Source organism: Carlito syrichta, unplaced genomic scaffold, assembly GCF_000164805.1.
Source record: "Carlito syrichta isolate Samal-C Ts95f unplaced genomic scaffold, Tarsius_syrichta-2.0.1 Scaffold307120, whole genome shotgun sequence".
NCBI lineage: Eukaryota > Metazoa > Chordata > Mammalia > Primates > Tarsiidae > Carlito > Carlito syrichta.
In genome coordinates this window covers 427,887-442,084 of record NW_007251216.1, presented here as the reverse complement: position 1 = coordinate 442,084, position 14,198 = coordinate 427,887, and the positions used below count along the sequence as shown (strand labels likewise).

Sequence of the window (14,198 nt, the reverse complement as noted above, 5' to 3'; positions counted from 1 at the left end):
CTTGGAAGGTTGAGGCGGAAGGATCGCTGGAGGCCAGCAGGTCAAGGCTGCGGTGGCCGGGAGTGTGCCACTGCACTCCAGTCTGGGTGACAGAGTGAGACTCCAACTTAAAAAAAACAAAAAATATTGACAAGCCCGAAGGTTTTGTTTTCCTCCTTATGTCTGTTAACAATTGCAAAATTCAGTAACAAAACACTGCCCAGAAATATTCTCAGTAAAACAATAAATGAATAGCTAAGTAAATTATGTCACAGCTACTTGCTGAACTTTTGTACAAACAATAAACTGATAACTATGAATATGCTTATGAAGCAATAAAAGTAAACAGGATAAAAACAGACATGCATTCTATGATGGCACTGTGTATTTCACAGTTAAAGATTGGAAACAATTTTTTACAGAATTAATGGGAAGGTGATTAACTTATCACTTAGCTTTCTAATCTTTTTGTGGTGTTCTAATTTTGAGTTTATTTATTTTTATTTTCATTTTTGTTGAATCAGGGTCTCACTCTGTCACATAGGCTACAGTGCAGTGGCACAATCACACCTCACTGCAGCCTTGACATCCTGGGCTTAGGTGATACTTTCATATCAGCCTCCTGAGTAGCTGGGACTACAAAAGGGTGCACCACCATACCTGGCTAATTGTTTTTTACCTTTTGTAGAGATGAGGTCTCACTATGTTGCCTAGGCTGTTCTTGAACTCCTCGGCTCAAGCAATCTTTTTGTCTTGCTGTCCCAAAGTACTGGGATTATACAAGTTCTGAAAATTAAACCTGTGAACTCATCCTAGAAAAAGTGCTACACACCACATTGCTGAATATCACTATGGTCACCTTCAAAGTATTCCTCTTGGGAAGCTGTGCACTGAGTCTACTTGTCAAAGCAATTTTGGAACTCTTTCTGGAATGGCCATTAGAACTGTCATTGTATTATTTCTGATGTCCTGAATGCCATCAAAATGTCTCCTGTTCAATATTTCTTTTATCTTCAAGTAAAGAAAAAAGTCATTGGGGGCCAGATAAGGTGAGTAGGGAGGGTGTTCCCACACAGTTATTTGTTTACTGGATAAAAACTCCCTTACAGACAGTGCTGTGACATTGTCACAATGCAAGAACTCCTTCGGGATCATTTTTGCCCACACCTTTCACATGACAAGATTTCCATTTAGAGTTTTCTTGTTTATTGATGTTTATTTGGTCTGCTATGATGCTCACAGTCAGTCAATGATTTTGACACACAATTCAATGAATTTTTGCAATGTTTTCATCAGTTCTGCCTGTTACTGGCCATCCTGACCTCTCTTCATCAGTGATGCTTTCTCTCCCCACAGAAAAACATTTAATCTATTTGTACACTGCCATTGTCTTCAAGGCATTATCCCCATAAACTTGGATTGATAAGTCCCTGATTTTACTTCCACTCTTGCCAAGTGTAACAAGAAATTTAATGTTTGTTCATTGCTCTGATTCAAGCTCTGACATTCTCGTGACAGCACACAAAAACAAGCAACAACAATGATCAATGTCATTCAGCAAGACAGTGCCACACATTGACATGAACACAGCTGCGAGACACTGATCTACAAAGGTTACAAAACCTTACTGAGTTGTTTGTACAGTGCTGCCAACATAAGCATATGGTGGCAAGTTCTCGAACTTAATTGTCAGGTCTCTCGTGGACAAGAACTGCCACACTCAGCCAATCTTGAGTTCATATTAATAAAAAGTATCTACAATTTAATATAAAAACTATCAAGTGCCAAAAATCTCAAAAATCTGCAGGTTAGATAGTAGCAATACTATTTTTTTACACAGAAAAGTTGAGGGACAAAGATGGTAAGTAATGTATCCAAATTCATGGAAAAATGTGATTCAATCACAGATTTGTCTGTTTCCTATGTATTACCCTTTTCACCATTATGTAAAAAATTGTAAAGAGGGACTTAACTAATAATTGGTTCTACTATTTTAATCCATTAAGAAACAGGACCCATCTCAATAAAAATATTTGTTGCTTTAGGCTACATGGGCCAGATTGTCAATGAGCATTTATGACTTTAACACCATCCATGAAGTGGCAGGTTATTGAGCTGAGAGAAAGATGAGACGTGACAAGCTCTTATCAAATTAGTTATCAATTTTCAAAATGTCTTTCTATCAGGAGGAAGATGAGTAGGATAACATCTATTTACAAACAACTTTTTAAGACAAATCTTGAACACTGTTTAGGAAGAGATATTCTGATAAGATGTGATTAGTTAATAAAAGTATCTCAAGTTTCACAACCTAGGAAGAATCCAATTCCTTAAAAACAATTCCCAAAGTAAAAATGGTCAAAAAGAATGAAATAAAAATGAGTCAAGCTGCTAATATCGGCTTTATGTGCTATTCCCTTAGAGAGGTATATTCTATCTATGAAAGGGGGTCATTGAACTAGTTCAGACCAGGAGCTTCTCTCATTCCCCTGAGGAGCCCTAGCAGGGTGAGTATCCATCTCCCTGGGCACTTATCAGTGCCCTTCCCTCCCTGTCCTATGCCCTGGTAGGCAGGATCTGCCTCACCTACCCAGGTCTTTGCTTTATTGCGATCATCCCCTGCATCGAATTATACAGAAAGACCTAGTTCCTGAGAAGGAAGAAATGACAGGCGAAGCTTTTCCCATGAGGGAAGGGTACTATGAGAGAGAGCCACATATGGAATATTAGGATGGTATCCAATATTTTTCACTCTTAGTGGAAAAGAATGGTAAATGTTGAATTAAACAGATTCAGGCAACCAGAATCAGCACTAAATGAGAATTTCCTTCCTAAACAAATACATTTACATTCACTTCATTTCATCAGTCATTTACTTACTGAAGGCTTTCTTATATGCAAGACTCAGTTTTTAAATTATGTGGGGAAGGCAAGAGATGTGAACAAGATGTAATACGATACAAATGAGGTCATAGTAAGAGTAACTTAAATTTCACTTGCATCCTCATTTGAATAAGATGAATACTCTGGCCCCTACAAAACTACCTATGTATTTCTGGGAGCCCTTAGAATATCTTTTGCTAGTCTCCATCTGGTCTTCCTCTCTTGCCCCCCCTAGTTGATGATTATTACGGAGAGAACTACAAGTGGTGGTGGCCATGTGATACTGAAGTCTGTGCTGAAGCTTCCAGGTGTGCTTCTGTGGATTCTCATGGTACTAGATTTGCCTTATCAAATATAGAACATCCAGTTAAATCTGAATTTCAGATAGGTGAAGAATACTTATTATATTCATATTTATTGTATTTCATTCTTTTTTAAAAATCTGAAGTTCAAATTTAACCAGATGTCCCAAATTTTATTTGCTAAGTCTGACAACCCTATCAGGTGCCCAAACCATGTTAAGTTCTCTGCAGCCTCTCCTGAACTGAAGCCACATGGGTGCTGTGTACAGGTGGTGAAGAGTCTCTCTCAAGCCGGGCTCGGTGGCTCAGCCTGTAATCCTGCGCCTTTGGGAGGCTGAGGTGAGTGGATTGCCTGAGCCCGCGGGTTTGAGACCCGCCTGGGCAGCGAGACCTCATCTCTACAATAAATCAAAAAATCAACCGGGCGTGGTAGCGCATGCCTGTAATTCCGATTACTTGGAAGGCTGAGGAGGAAGGATCACCGGAGCCCAGCAGGTCGAGGCTGCGGTGGCCGGGAGCGGCCACTGCACTCCAGTCTGGGAGACAGAGTGAGACTCCAACTCAAAAAAAAAAGAGTCTCTCTCTTCCTCTTCTGGTGTCCTTCTTTTTTTTCTGAGTCCAAAGTTGTGTTGCCTATATCTCATATATCTCAGGACCACTCATAGAAATGGCTTCCAACATCTTTCTGTAGCCATCTCTCTTTGGGGGCTTAGATACAGCCATAGGATATCAGACTGACTGGAATGGGCTTTTGTCCTATTCCTTTACAACTTCCCATAAGGACTTGCCCTACAAACTTCCATGTTGGCTACATTCTCCTAGGCAAATTAATTTATACAAAAGTGACTACCTACCCTATTAGTTCACTATATGTACACAGTTATATTTTAGCAGAGATTCACTACAATTCTATAATGCAAGATAGACTGAGATTAAGAGAACAACCTGCCTCTAAGGAACATGAAAGTACTTTCTACTTCTGGAAGAGCTTAGAGAAGCTCCATGGATAAGTGGCTTTGAGGCCTCAGCTTTTAAGAGGTGTACATGATTTTGACAGGGTGAAAGAAATTTCAAGCAAAAGAAACTGTATGAATGAAGATAAGAAAACAGAAACATTCTGAGTGTGCTTGTTTCAGTTTGTTGCAGTACATGGTATAACGTGACTTGAAACAACAAGTGAAATTGGGGACCTAGCCAAATAAAATTCTTAATGACCATGTTCAGGAGTTTGTAATTTCTTCTCTAGCCAATGGGAAACTCGTGTAAGAGTTGGTTAGGGAAAGTATGGTTGAGAGAGATATATATTATCTTGTTACATAGGTTAAGTTGTAAGTATGAGAAATTGTAGTGAGAAAGATTAGATTATCACTTCCATGAAATAGGTAAGAGATAAAGAAGGCACAAGGTAGAGGTAGTGAGAATTTAAAAAAAAAGAATGAAAATGAGACTTTGATCCTCAACCTTGGTAATCCATTATAGTCACCCGGGGAGCTTTCAAAAGTCACAATGCCAGGGTGATTCCCAAATTAACTGAATCAGAACATCTGGAGATGGGACTCATGCATCAGCATTTTAAAGCTCTTCTACTGAAATCTACACTTAGCCAAGACAAAACACACTTCAGCAGGAATCAGAGTCACCTGTAGGGTTTGTTGGGCATTAGCCCTAGAGCTTCAACAGACCAGGAATGTCTGAAGGTCTGCATTTCTAATGAGTTCCCAAGTGATATTGATACTGCTGGTCCAAGGCAGTCCTTTGAGAACTATTGCTGTAGAATAATCAAGATCTGATAATTAATTAGATATTACTCTGTATATATCCTGACTGAGTGGGGGTGTGGGAAGTAAAAGGTTCATCATAGATGACGAAGATTCTGAATCTGCATAAATGGCAGAATAGATTGTCACAAAAGAGTTATAGACATGGAAGAAAATAGCAGATATTTGGCTTGGTTAAGGATATTGAGAGAACAGATGCTAAAATAGACTGTTTTATAAAAAACAATTATACATATGGGAATAGAAAGAAAAGTAAGCCAGTAAAGTGTAGAGAACCATCAGAGAAGTAGGAGAACCAACTATAATATTACAAAAGCTAAGAAGGAAAAAAGTGGTCAAAGCTAGCTCTTTTGAGAATAACATAAAAATACAATCTTCAAGGTACTTCCAGACCCAATGCACACTGGGATTAACATCCAAGACACTTTCTCTACTCTTTACTGTCCTTAGCAAAGAAAGGTCACATTCAGAATGATGACCTTACAGGGAGAGGGGTCTATGTTCATCACTTTGCACTTACTAAGAAAATAGTGAGAAATACCATAAAGTAAGGAGATTTTCAGTTTTGAGGGTTGAAACAAAAAAGATTTTTTCCATCTAATCATAAGTTTACAAGAAAATCAATTAACCAATGCCGTAAGTCTTCTGGATAAGAACAGAATGTCAATGGTCAAAAAATTAACCCACTCTGTAGAAACTTTTAACATGGTCCTTAACACCTTCATGCTGTCACTCTCTAGCCTCCATCCACAGTGGCTCTTGTTCAGTAATTCAAAGGTACCATGATCTCCCCATCATGTTCTTATCTTTAGCCCACCATTGTGTATTCATTCCCTCTCACCCTTCAGACCTCTGCTCACAGTCACTTCTTCAGGAAAAGTTATTTCTAATACCCTAAGATATGATAACTTACTTTCACAGCACTTATTTTTTATCCATGATACTCTGTAAATATGAATTTATCTATGTGATTTTTATCTTTTTTTCCCTTTTTTTACTAGACCCAAGTTCCTGGAAGGCAAGGACCACATCTATTTTGTTTCTCACTGAATCTTGAATGGCCAACACAGTGCCTGAGATACAGCAGACACAACAGTTACCTAAATGAATCGGTATATGAATGACTGTTGAATTGCAACCACACAATGTATGCCTTACTCACAGTAGTATGGCCTGTACTGGGAGCCAGAGCAGAAAATTCTCTCTCTCCCAGTAACTAAAATACCTGATGAAGTAAGAAAACAGACCTGAAATTCAAAGGGAAGAGTAAACTTTGAGGCTAAACTTAAACATCAAGGCAAACCTCCATCTGCCACGAACACCCGGATCTGCTTTCAGAACCTCCTGAAACTAGTCTCATAACTTTACACGCATCTCTGGCTTTCCAGAACCCAGAGGCTATGCTCTGCCTCTAGTTTTTGAGACGGCAGAGGAAAGGTAGAGGATCCCAGGTGAGGCCTCTCCATGCTGGGAGAATAGCTCTGGAGGAAAAACATCGACTGTTCCAACACAAATCCTGCAACTAAACCGGGCCCAGTCATTTTTGAGTGCTGCTCATCAGGCACCTTTCAGAAGCCTTGAATTCATCTGAATGACAGAGAATGAGCCTTGATTTCAGTGACAGACTCTGCTGTAATCAGTCTGTCTGAAAAAGTGTAGATTACAATACCACTTTAAAGGTATACTCTACTATAATTTCGTGTTTCATTTTCCTCCAAATACTTTTGCTCCCATGTATGGTTCCTAGATCTTGTATTCTCCTTTAAGATTAATGTAATTGGGCTAACTAGGGTTTAATGTTGCTACTATTATGAAATAACTGCAAAGGGGTTTGAGAAAAATGCTGCTGATTTTTGTGCTTAAAGAGATGACTAGATTTAATTTTAACATTTTTTGAAAATATTGAACGATGGTAATCAGCTTTAAGCTTAACCAGGTGATAGGCTTAACTGTGAATGATAGGGATGAGGGTTTTCCAATGTGAAACAGACACTTGATAATTCTCCAGACATTTCTTTGATGTTTCTTATACCTAAATGATATGGGGAGAGAGGTTCAATTACTCTATTTTTTTAACGATGTTTTTAGTCTCAAACAATACATGTTACTTCAAACTCCAGTCATGAATTAAGAGTGCTGAGGTCACCCTTGCATCTTAGGTCTGAGCTTCTCAAGCTCAAATGTGGATATGAATGGGGACCTTGATAAAATGCAGATTCTGATCAGTAAGTCTGTAATGGGACCTGGTGAGTTTTAATTTCTAACAAGCTCCCAGGTGATGCTGATGTTGCTGGTTCACATACAACACTTTGAGGAGTAAGGTCTTAGAAAACAAAATAAAATTAATTGAGTGGCTTACAGTGTAAGTTGGCACACTTTTAAGTCAAAAGCACTGCCTAAATGTTTCTGTGTGCTGGGCTGTTATGAATGCACCCTTGTCACCAGCGCACTGGCAGAAGCACTCCAGAGAAATGAGTCACTCCGTGATTCCACCCTGGGGAAGGGATTTGAGTGATTTGTTTTACTAGGTTGGAGAAGAAATAGACCGGCTATCCAATCTAGAGCTGTCTTGGTCAAACCTATAAGGTTGGTGTTTTTAGATGGCTTCTTTAAAAATTTTCATATTGAGCATATGTCTAAACATATCTGAAGTAGGTCTGAACATAAGCTGGTCAGCTTTAAAACAAAATTAAAAGCAATGTGGCCCAATCATGGTGTAACAGCTAACGGGTTAAAATGCAAAATCTTCTCCAAACACAATATATTTTTGAAAGCCAAACATAAAAATTGCTTCAGTTATAATATATAATTTTTTAAGTGGAAAAGACCAAGAAAAATTATTAGAGTGAATTATTGCTTAAAGTGGCAGGAGAGGCAAAACAGTTTAGACTTTTTTTTGTGGGGGAGTGTGATCTTGGTCCCCTTATATGCTTCCATGATGGTATGGATTTCTCTTTGACTTCTACTTCCCTTCCCTACTCCAAGCCCTTAGTGGTCCTTGAGCACTAAAGGAAAACATCATCAGATCAGCTGAGGGTAAGAAAATGGGAAGAAAGGAGAAAATAATTTTTGTCCTTTTTTGCTTTTTAAACACTCCCTTAATCCTTGAGTTCTTTAAATGGAAAAAAAAGCTTAAATACGTACTTATGAAAATTACTTAATTCGGTTTGAAGTAGGTTATCACTGAAATCAAGGAGCAGGAGCTAGGCCTCAATAGCAAGTGAGTCTTTAGTCCACTTTGGGTGTTCAGAAGTTTAATAAAGGAATTTATCCCAGCAGGGTGGTCAGGAAATAAAGGTGTATAACACTTTATTAGGTGACTATGATTAATGTCTTTCAAAAGCATCATTCAAATGTAATCAAGCACATCTACTTTACAGCAGAAGAAAAATATACTAAAATATCACTCCTAAATCTATTGTAACGACTCTTATCTGCTATGTGGTAGAACGCTATATAGTTATCATAGAACTTCACTGACTGACAGAAATCCCGACAATCCCCTGGCATGACTCCGTCATTTTCCAGTAAAAAAAACTGATGTGCAAATTATTGATGAGACCTCCCTAATGTCACATGATCAATCTTTAAAAACTGTGGTTACAACCCTGACCTCCTGAATATTTCTCAGTTTAGAGTGTGTTATCCTATCCCATACTATCTCATCAAATCTTTTTCCTGATGCTGACTGAAGCCAGGAATACTCTAGTTTCTTTGGTACGTAAGCTCCTGGCTCAAAATCTTGGGGCCTGCTACAAGCTTTTTACTTTTAGCTAATCCTAGAGCCTTAACCTGGTTTGTTCTGAGTTGATGAGAAATGATATTAAAGGTGAAATCATGTGCCACTGAAGAATTTGCTAAACTCTCTGTAGCTAGAATTTGCAAAAACTCTCCACAGTAGGTGGATAGTAGGAGTTTGCCCAAACTTGAAGCTTCACTGTGTGTCACCTTCTTACAAGTCAGTCACTCTGAGTGAGCAAGGGAAAGGGTGTGAAAGAATAGCTGTGGTCTTTTAACATGGATTTAGGATGACATTGTAATTATGGCTCCACTTCTTTCTTACTACAAAAGGCTCCTATTATAGAGAATGGTGAAAGATGTGATAAGACTTAATACAATACTGAGGTTAAGAATATAAACTTCAGTACCAGTTAGACCTGGATTTAATTTCCAGTTACAACTTATACTAGCTTGGGGATCTCATGGAAGTTACTTAACCTCCTGGTCTTTGGTTTCCTTACTTATAAAAAATAAAACACACACACACAAAAATCCCGACTCACAAACTTGTAAAAATTAAATGACATGCTGAACATAACATACCTAACACAGTGTAGGACAAAAACTGAACAATTGGTCAAGTAGTAATACTTGCTCTAATCAGAAAGGTAAGCTTAAATAAAGATATCAGAGAAGATCCTGACATGTATGCCTTTCAAAGTTTTAGAATGAATTAGGGAAGTAAGTCTGTAGCATAACTTTGCTAGGAAATCTCCCCACATAAGGCTGGTCCTCACTTTTCATGTTGACTTAAATTGCCCTTCCATTGAGATTGTAGCTAAATAATTATGGCAACATATTTCAGACCTGGAGGATGGTACCCAAAATGTACCTAAATAAATAGTCTTCTGTTAAGAAGCAGGAAAGTCTATATCTGCTCCTATTCTTAAGTGTGTTACATTGAAGTACATTCTGATTTCGCTTTAGCATCTGTTCAGAGGTGTGGTTGTTAATGAAATGTAAAGGACAGACTGCAGGGAAATAAAATCAACTTCATTCCTTTCTCACTGTTTGCCAGGATGTTGGGATCTAGTCTTGCAGTCTAACCCATCTCCAAGGACCACTTTTTTTTTGCTTCATCTTTACCTACATCTTTTACTGTGGCTAAAATAAAGAACGGGGGACATAGGAGAATTGTTACTTTTATGGAACTAGTCAGGTGGAAAAGTGAGGTTATGATGGCCTACATAAGACGTAGGAAAATATTACCTACAGGCAACAGAGCTCCCTTAATGATAATGAAAACATTTCTTGAAGTTCAGAGAAGTCACTGCTTAAGAATTTTGAGTGCCTATCTCACTTTAACCAGGTGACAAGCTTCGACAATGTGTTAAGTATCTTTTAAAATTTAGTCAGGTCACTTTATATGATATGCATTACTTGATACTATATATATATATGATATGTACAGTTTAGTAGGTGAAAAAAATAGCCCTCAAGATTAGTAGCGTCAAAAACATTTTATAGAAATCTAGAAAATATAGAGTACCTTTCAAATCAAAGCATGCTACAGAAGTTTGAAAAGTGATGATAATTTTGTGATATTGTAGTATAAATGTAGAAATCTTAATCAATAAACAAATCAATGAATATTTGTTGTGAATATTATCTATATGGAACTGGACTAGTTTGGTGTGGGGAATATGAATAATACTGAAGGAATATAAAATGTGACCCTTGTGCCTAATCAGTAATATAACATAAAATTATAATAAAGGGCAAAGTTGTAGAATTCATATCATATAGGTGTAGAGATTTCAACTTTTGGTATCTTTGCTACACAGATTTTGAAATCATGTATATGTTTCATCTTGTCTGTCGTATTCTAAACTGACTACTGCCTTTTCATACCAGATTTACTTAAGCCTCTCTTTGGAATTCCATAAAAAGCAACTTTCTGTGTCCCAGCTTGTCTGGATCACCTTGTCAAGGTAATGATGTCATGTTTATAAGAAGTTCTAACCCTTTCTGTGCTCAAGACTACTTGAGTATCTTAATGATACTTGGAAGATGACTTTCTGATTGTTATAGTTAAGTTTTCTGACCACTTCTCTCTGTCAATTAGTGTTTACACATCTTCAGACTATATCTAAGCACTGTCCTTCTGCTTCCTTCATGTCAAGTAATTTCCAAATCAAACTCATGTTATCCAACCACTGCTATTTATCCTGCAATTTTCCTCAGCTTCTAATTCTCTGACCAACAATAGCATGTTTCCAGAGTTGGGAAGAGTGGTGCCCTAAGAAGTATAAGGGAAAGCAAAATAAATTTGAGGGTTAAAAAATGTATATATAAAATTTCTCCTCAAATCTTGTACACTAGGAGCCTCAAAGTCTAGTGTGCATCAGCCTCATAGAGACATACTCTGAAAACTACTGCCATACATGAAATAGAATCATTTCCAAATAACACACAATTAAAATAAAAGGCCATCTTATTTTGCTCTGTGCCAGGAAGTTCAAATCCTGAGAGCTGCTGGAGACCCTTTCCACATTCCAGAGATCCATAGAACTTTTGAAATTATATTTTAAATTATGTGAGCATGTGTGAGGTTATATCTGGACACTTGAAAGGGCCTACTGCTCTCAGAAGATCTCAAAAGGCTCATTTACCCAAAAATAGTTTGTATCCCCATTGATGCCAAGAAGAAAAAGTCAAGCCAATGCATTTGAAGAAAGATTGATATAAGAATTTCACAGAGTAAGGACTTTAGCCAATGTGAAATTCTTCTGTTCTTTTATGGTTAATAGAATAATTTTACTATTACTACACTGACCTTTGTCATCAATTACTCCCTCCTTTTAGAATTATCCATTGACTCCTACCAAGGTGTATATCAAACCAACCAACCAGTCAAAAATTTTAGATGAAGCATCTACTATAGGCCCAGCATGGTGTTGACTCAAAGGTGAATCCCGAACTTTCTGCTTGAAGGTAACTGTGTGTGAAAATGCTGACATATACTACTTTTAAGCCTGATGAGAGTAAGAACTTTGCTTTTTTGCCCCAAACTCTGTCCATGTGCTTATAAGGGTACCCAGGAAATCATAGGAGCAAAATTAATGATTATTAAATGAGTGAATTGAATACCTCAAGGATTTGTACTGTAAATGTCATAATGATATCACCAGATAAACAACATGGCTAATTGGACACAAATCTTACACCTGGCAAGTACAGCTGAATAAAGGCAAAAGGGGTGCAAACAAAAAGGCATACTAATGAACTGCAAAATTGACTCAACAGAGAAAACAATGTGAAGTTGAAATATGAGACAATTTCAAATCTTTCTTCACTCCAGATGTTTGGCATAAGAAAGAACTCAGAAGAGTACAGGCTAGGAGGATTACCTCTCCACCACATCTTTTTCTTTAGCAAGCAATAATGTTGATGGTAAAGGGCTCAGGAAATGAAAAGCATGCTGCCTAACCACATATATCCATCATGCTCCCATCAATAAGTGTGAAGCAGGCAAGCCCTCACCTAGATAAATCATCTGATTTAGCTGATAAATCATCTGTCTAGTTTCACTAAACATCAAGGGATTTCTCAGCTTTGTGAAGCTGAAGCCCTTTTCAGCCTCTGGATCCATTTAAACGAGGACACTGTGTTAAAAAAAAGAGGCAGGTTATGAGGTTTCCTGAAAAATTCCTACTTTCTAAGTACATTAATTCCTCCTTCAGTTCAGGAAACAAATGAGTTTTATTCTCAAAAAAGGCTATTTTTAACTGTGTAGAGATGCTGACTATATCAAATACATAGATAGGAATATTAGTGATTTCTTATCTTAGGCCATCTGTTTATTGAAACTGGGGTCCCTTTAACTCCATCATCTCCATAGAAACACACACACATCCTCACACACATTTAGAGGAAGACTATTTCTTCTTCTTGGGAAACACCTGTCTTGGGAGTTCTTGGTTGCGCAGCTTTTGAGCATGCACAGGGTCGAGCATGCAAATGGTGCAGTGACTCTTTTGGAAGTCACATTTGTCTCTGAAACTTCAGTCACCTGGAGACTGCATGCCTCATTGCCTGCAGCAGCTCAATTCTGACAGTGTAGAATGAGTTTAGAAATCTCATTTGAGCAACAAAATTTAAATTGAGAGTCTAAACAGCACAATACATTTAATGCTGAAATAATCATTCTTTGTAATGTTTGGCAATGGTGGAATCTTTTACCCTTTTTTTGGTTATTGGGCAGTCATAATCATCTTCCTTTGGTTTGGGTTTTTCCTTAGGGGAAAGGAAGATAACAGGACTCAGTAAACTAGTACATCAGTTAGATGCACATCCCTATTTTTATATGTAGAAAATGCCTGCTTCTTTTGCTATGCAAATACACATACACATAATTCCTGGAATCCCTACTACATTCATAAGCTATTGCTTTCAGACACACACTCACAGGGCACCAAAACACAAACTCCCTACATGTCAAAATCAAGCCAGGCTGAAGATGTAAATAGGTGGATATGGCACCAGGTGGATGTGTAATCAGTAATAAGAAATACATTGAGCCCCATAATGAAAAGAAATCCCCCAATTGTTCAGGACTCCCCCTCCCCCTTCCATTCACTGATTTATTAACCCTGAACAAAGATGTAATTGCAGGGTCTCAGAAACAACTTTTTTTTCCTTTTTTCTTTTTGTAATTTTTTTTTTTTTTTTTTTTTTTTTGGCATTTGTTTTGTTTGGCCTTGAATTTCTTAATATCTAGTAGTGCCATTCATTGCCCGTTTTCCTCACTCAGTTGCCCATCGTTTCCCCCCAGAAATGAAAGAAGCGTTCGCTTCTGAGTCTTAAGGATGAGACCTCTGCATTTTCTTTGCTTGTTTAGGGCAAGAAATGAAGTGCTGCCTCTTTAATTGGCAGAAGCATGCAGAAGGAGCATACCTTTAATTTAGTGTTGGGATACCTCACTTGGACCCTGGCTGTTGTCTTATTGGAGACGGCAGCCTGCCTGAGATCCTCTAGCACTGAAATAATATCATCCAGCACGCATTTCTTATCCTGATTTCTCAACACACACAGATGGGAAAAAGTATAATTATAGCCCTTGTGGTTCACCTTCATTTCCAGCACGGCTCGGTGGGTCTGCAGGATCCCCTCAGCCTGGAGCAAAATATTGTCCCCGGGTGAGGAGAGGAGGATCACCCTGCCATACCTCCCAGGGGTGTGTAAGTCCGAATAGAGCTGGCTTTTGGACTGGTCCAGGGGGAAAAGGCTGCTGGCCAGGCTGCGCTCGATCTTGGCCAGGCTGTGGCTGGGCGCGACCAGGCGCTCCAGGTCGCCCTCGGGCTGGAAGCGGTTGAGCGCGCTGAGGCCGAAGGTGATGGTCAGGACTGCGGGCACGGTGAGGAAAAAGACCGGGTGCCGGCTCACGCACAAGCCCAGCCTGTGGCAGAACGACTGGAGCCCTCTGCGAAGCACCTGCCGCAGCATCCTCCACCAGATCCAGCTCGCAGGCGCTCCC

The 14,198-nt window shown here is 38.6% G+C and overlaps 1 pseudogene across 1 annotated transcript in view; it reads right to left on the bottom strand.

Annotated features, from left to right (window-relative positions):
• LOC103266271 overlaps positions 1 to 14,192 on the bottom strand; it is a 58,898-nt pseudogene extending 44,706 nt beyond the window's left edge. Inside the window, exon 1 of the transcript XR_002482303.1 lies at positions 13,793 to 14,192. The product of XR_002482303.1 is annotated as a patched domain-containing protein 4 pseudogene (transcript). The remainder of the gene's footprint in view (positions 1 to 13,792) is intronic.
• Positions 14,193 to 14,198: the final 6 nt, after the last annotated feature.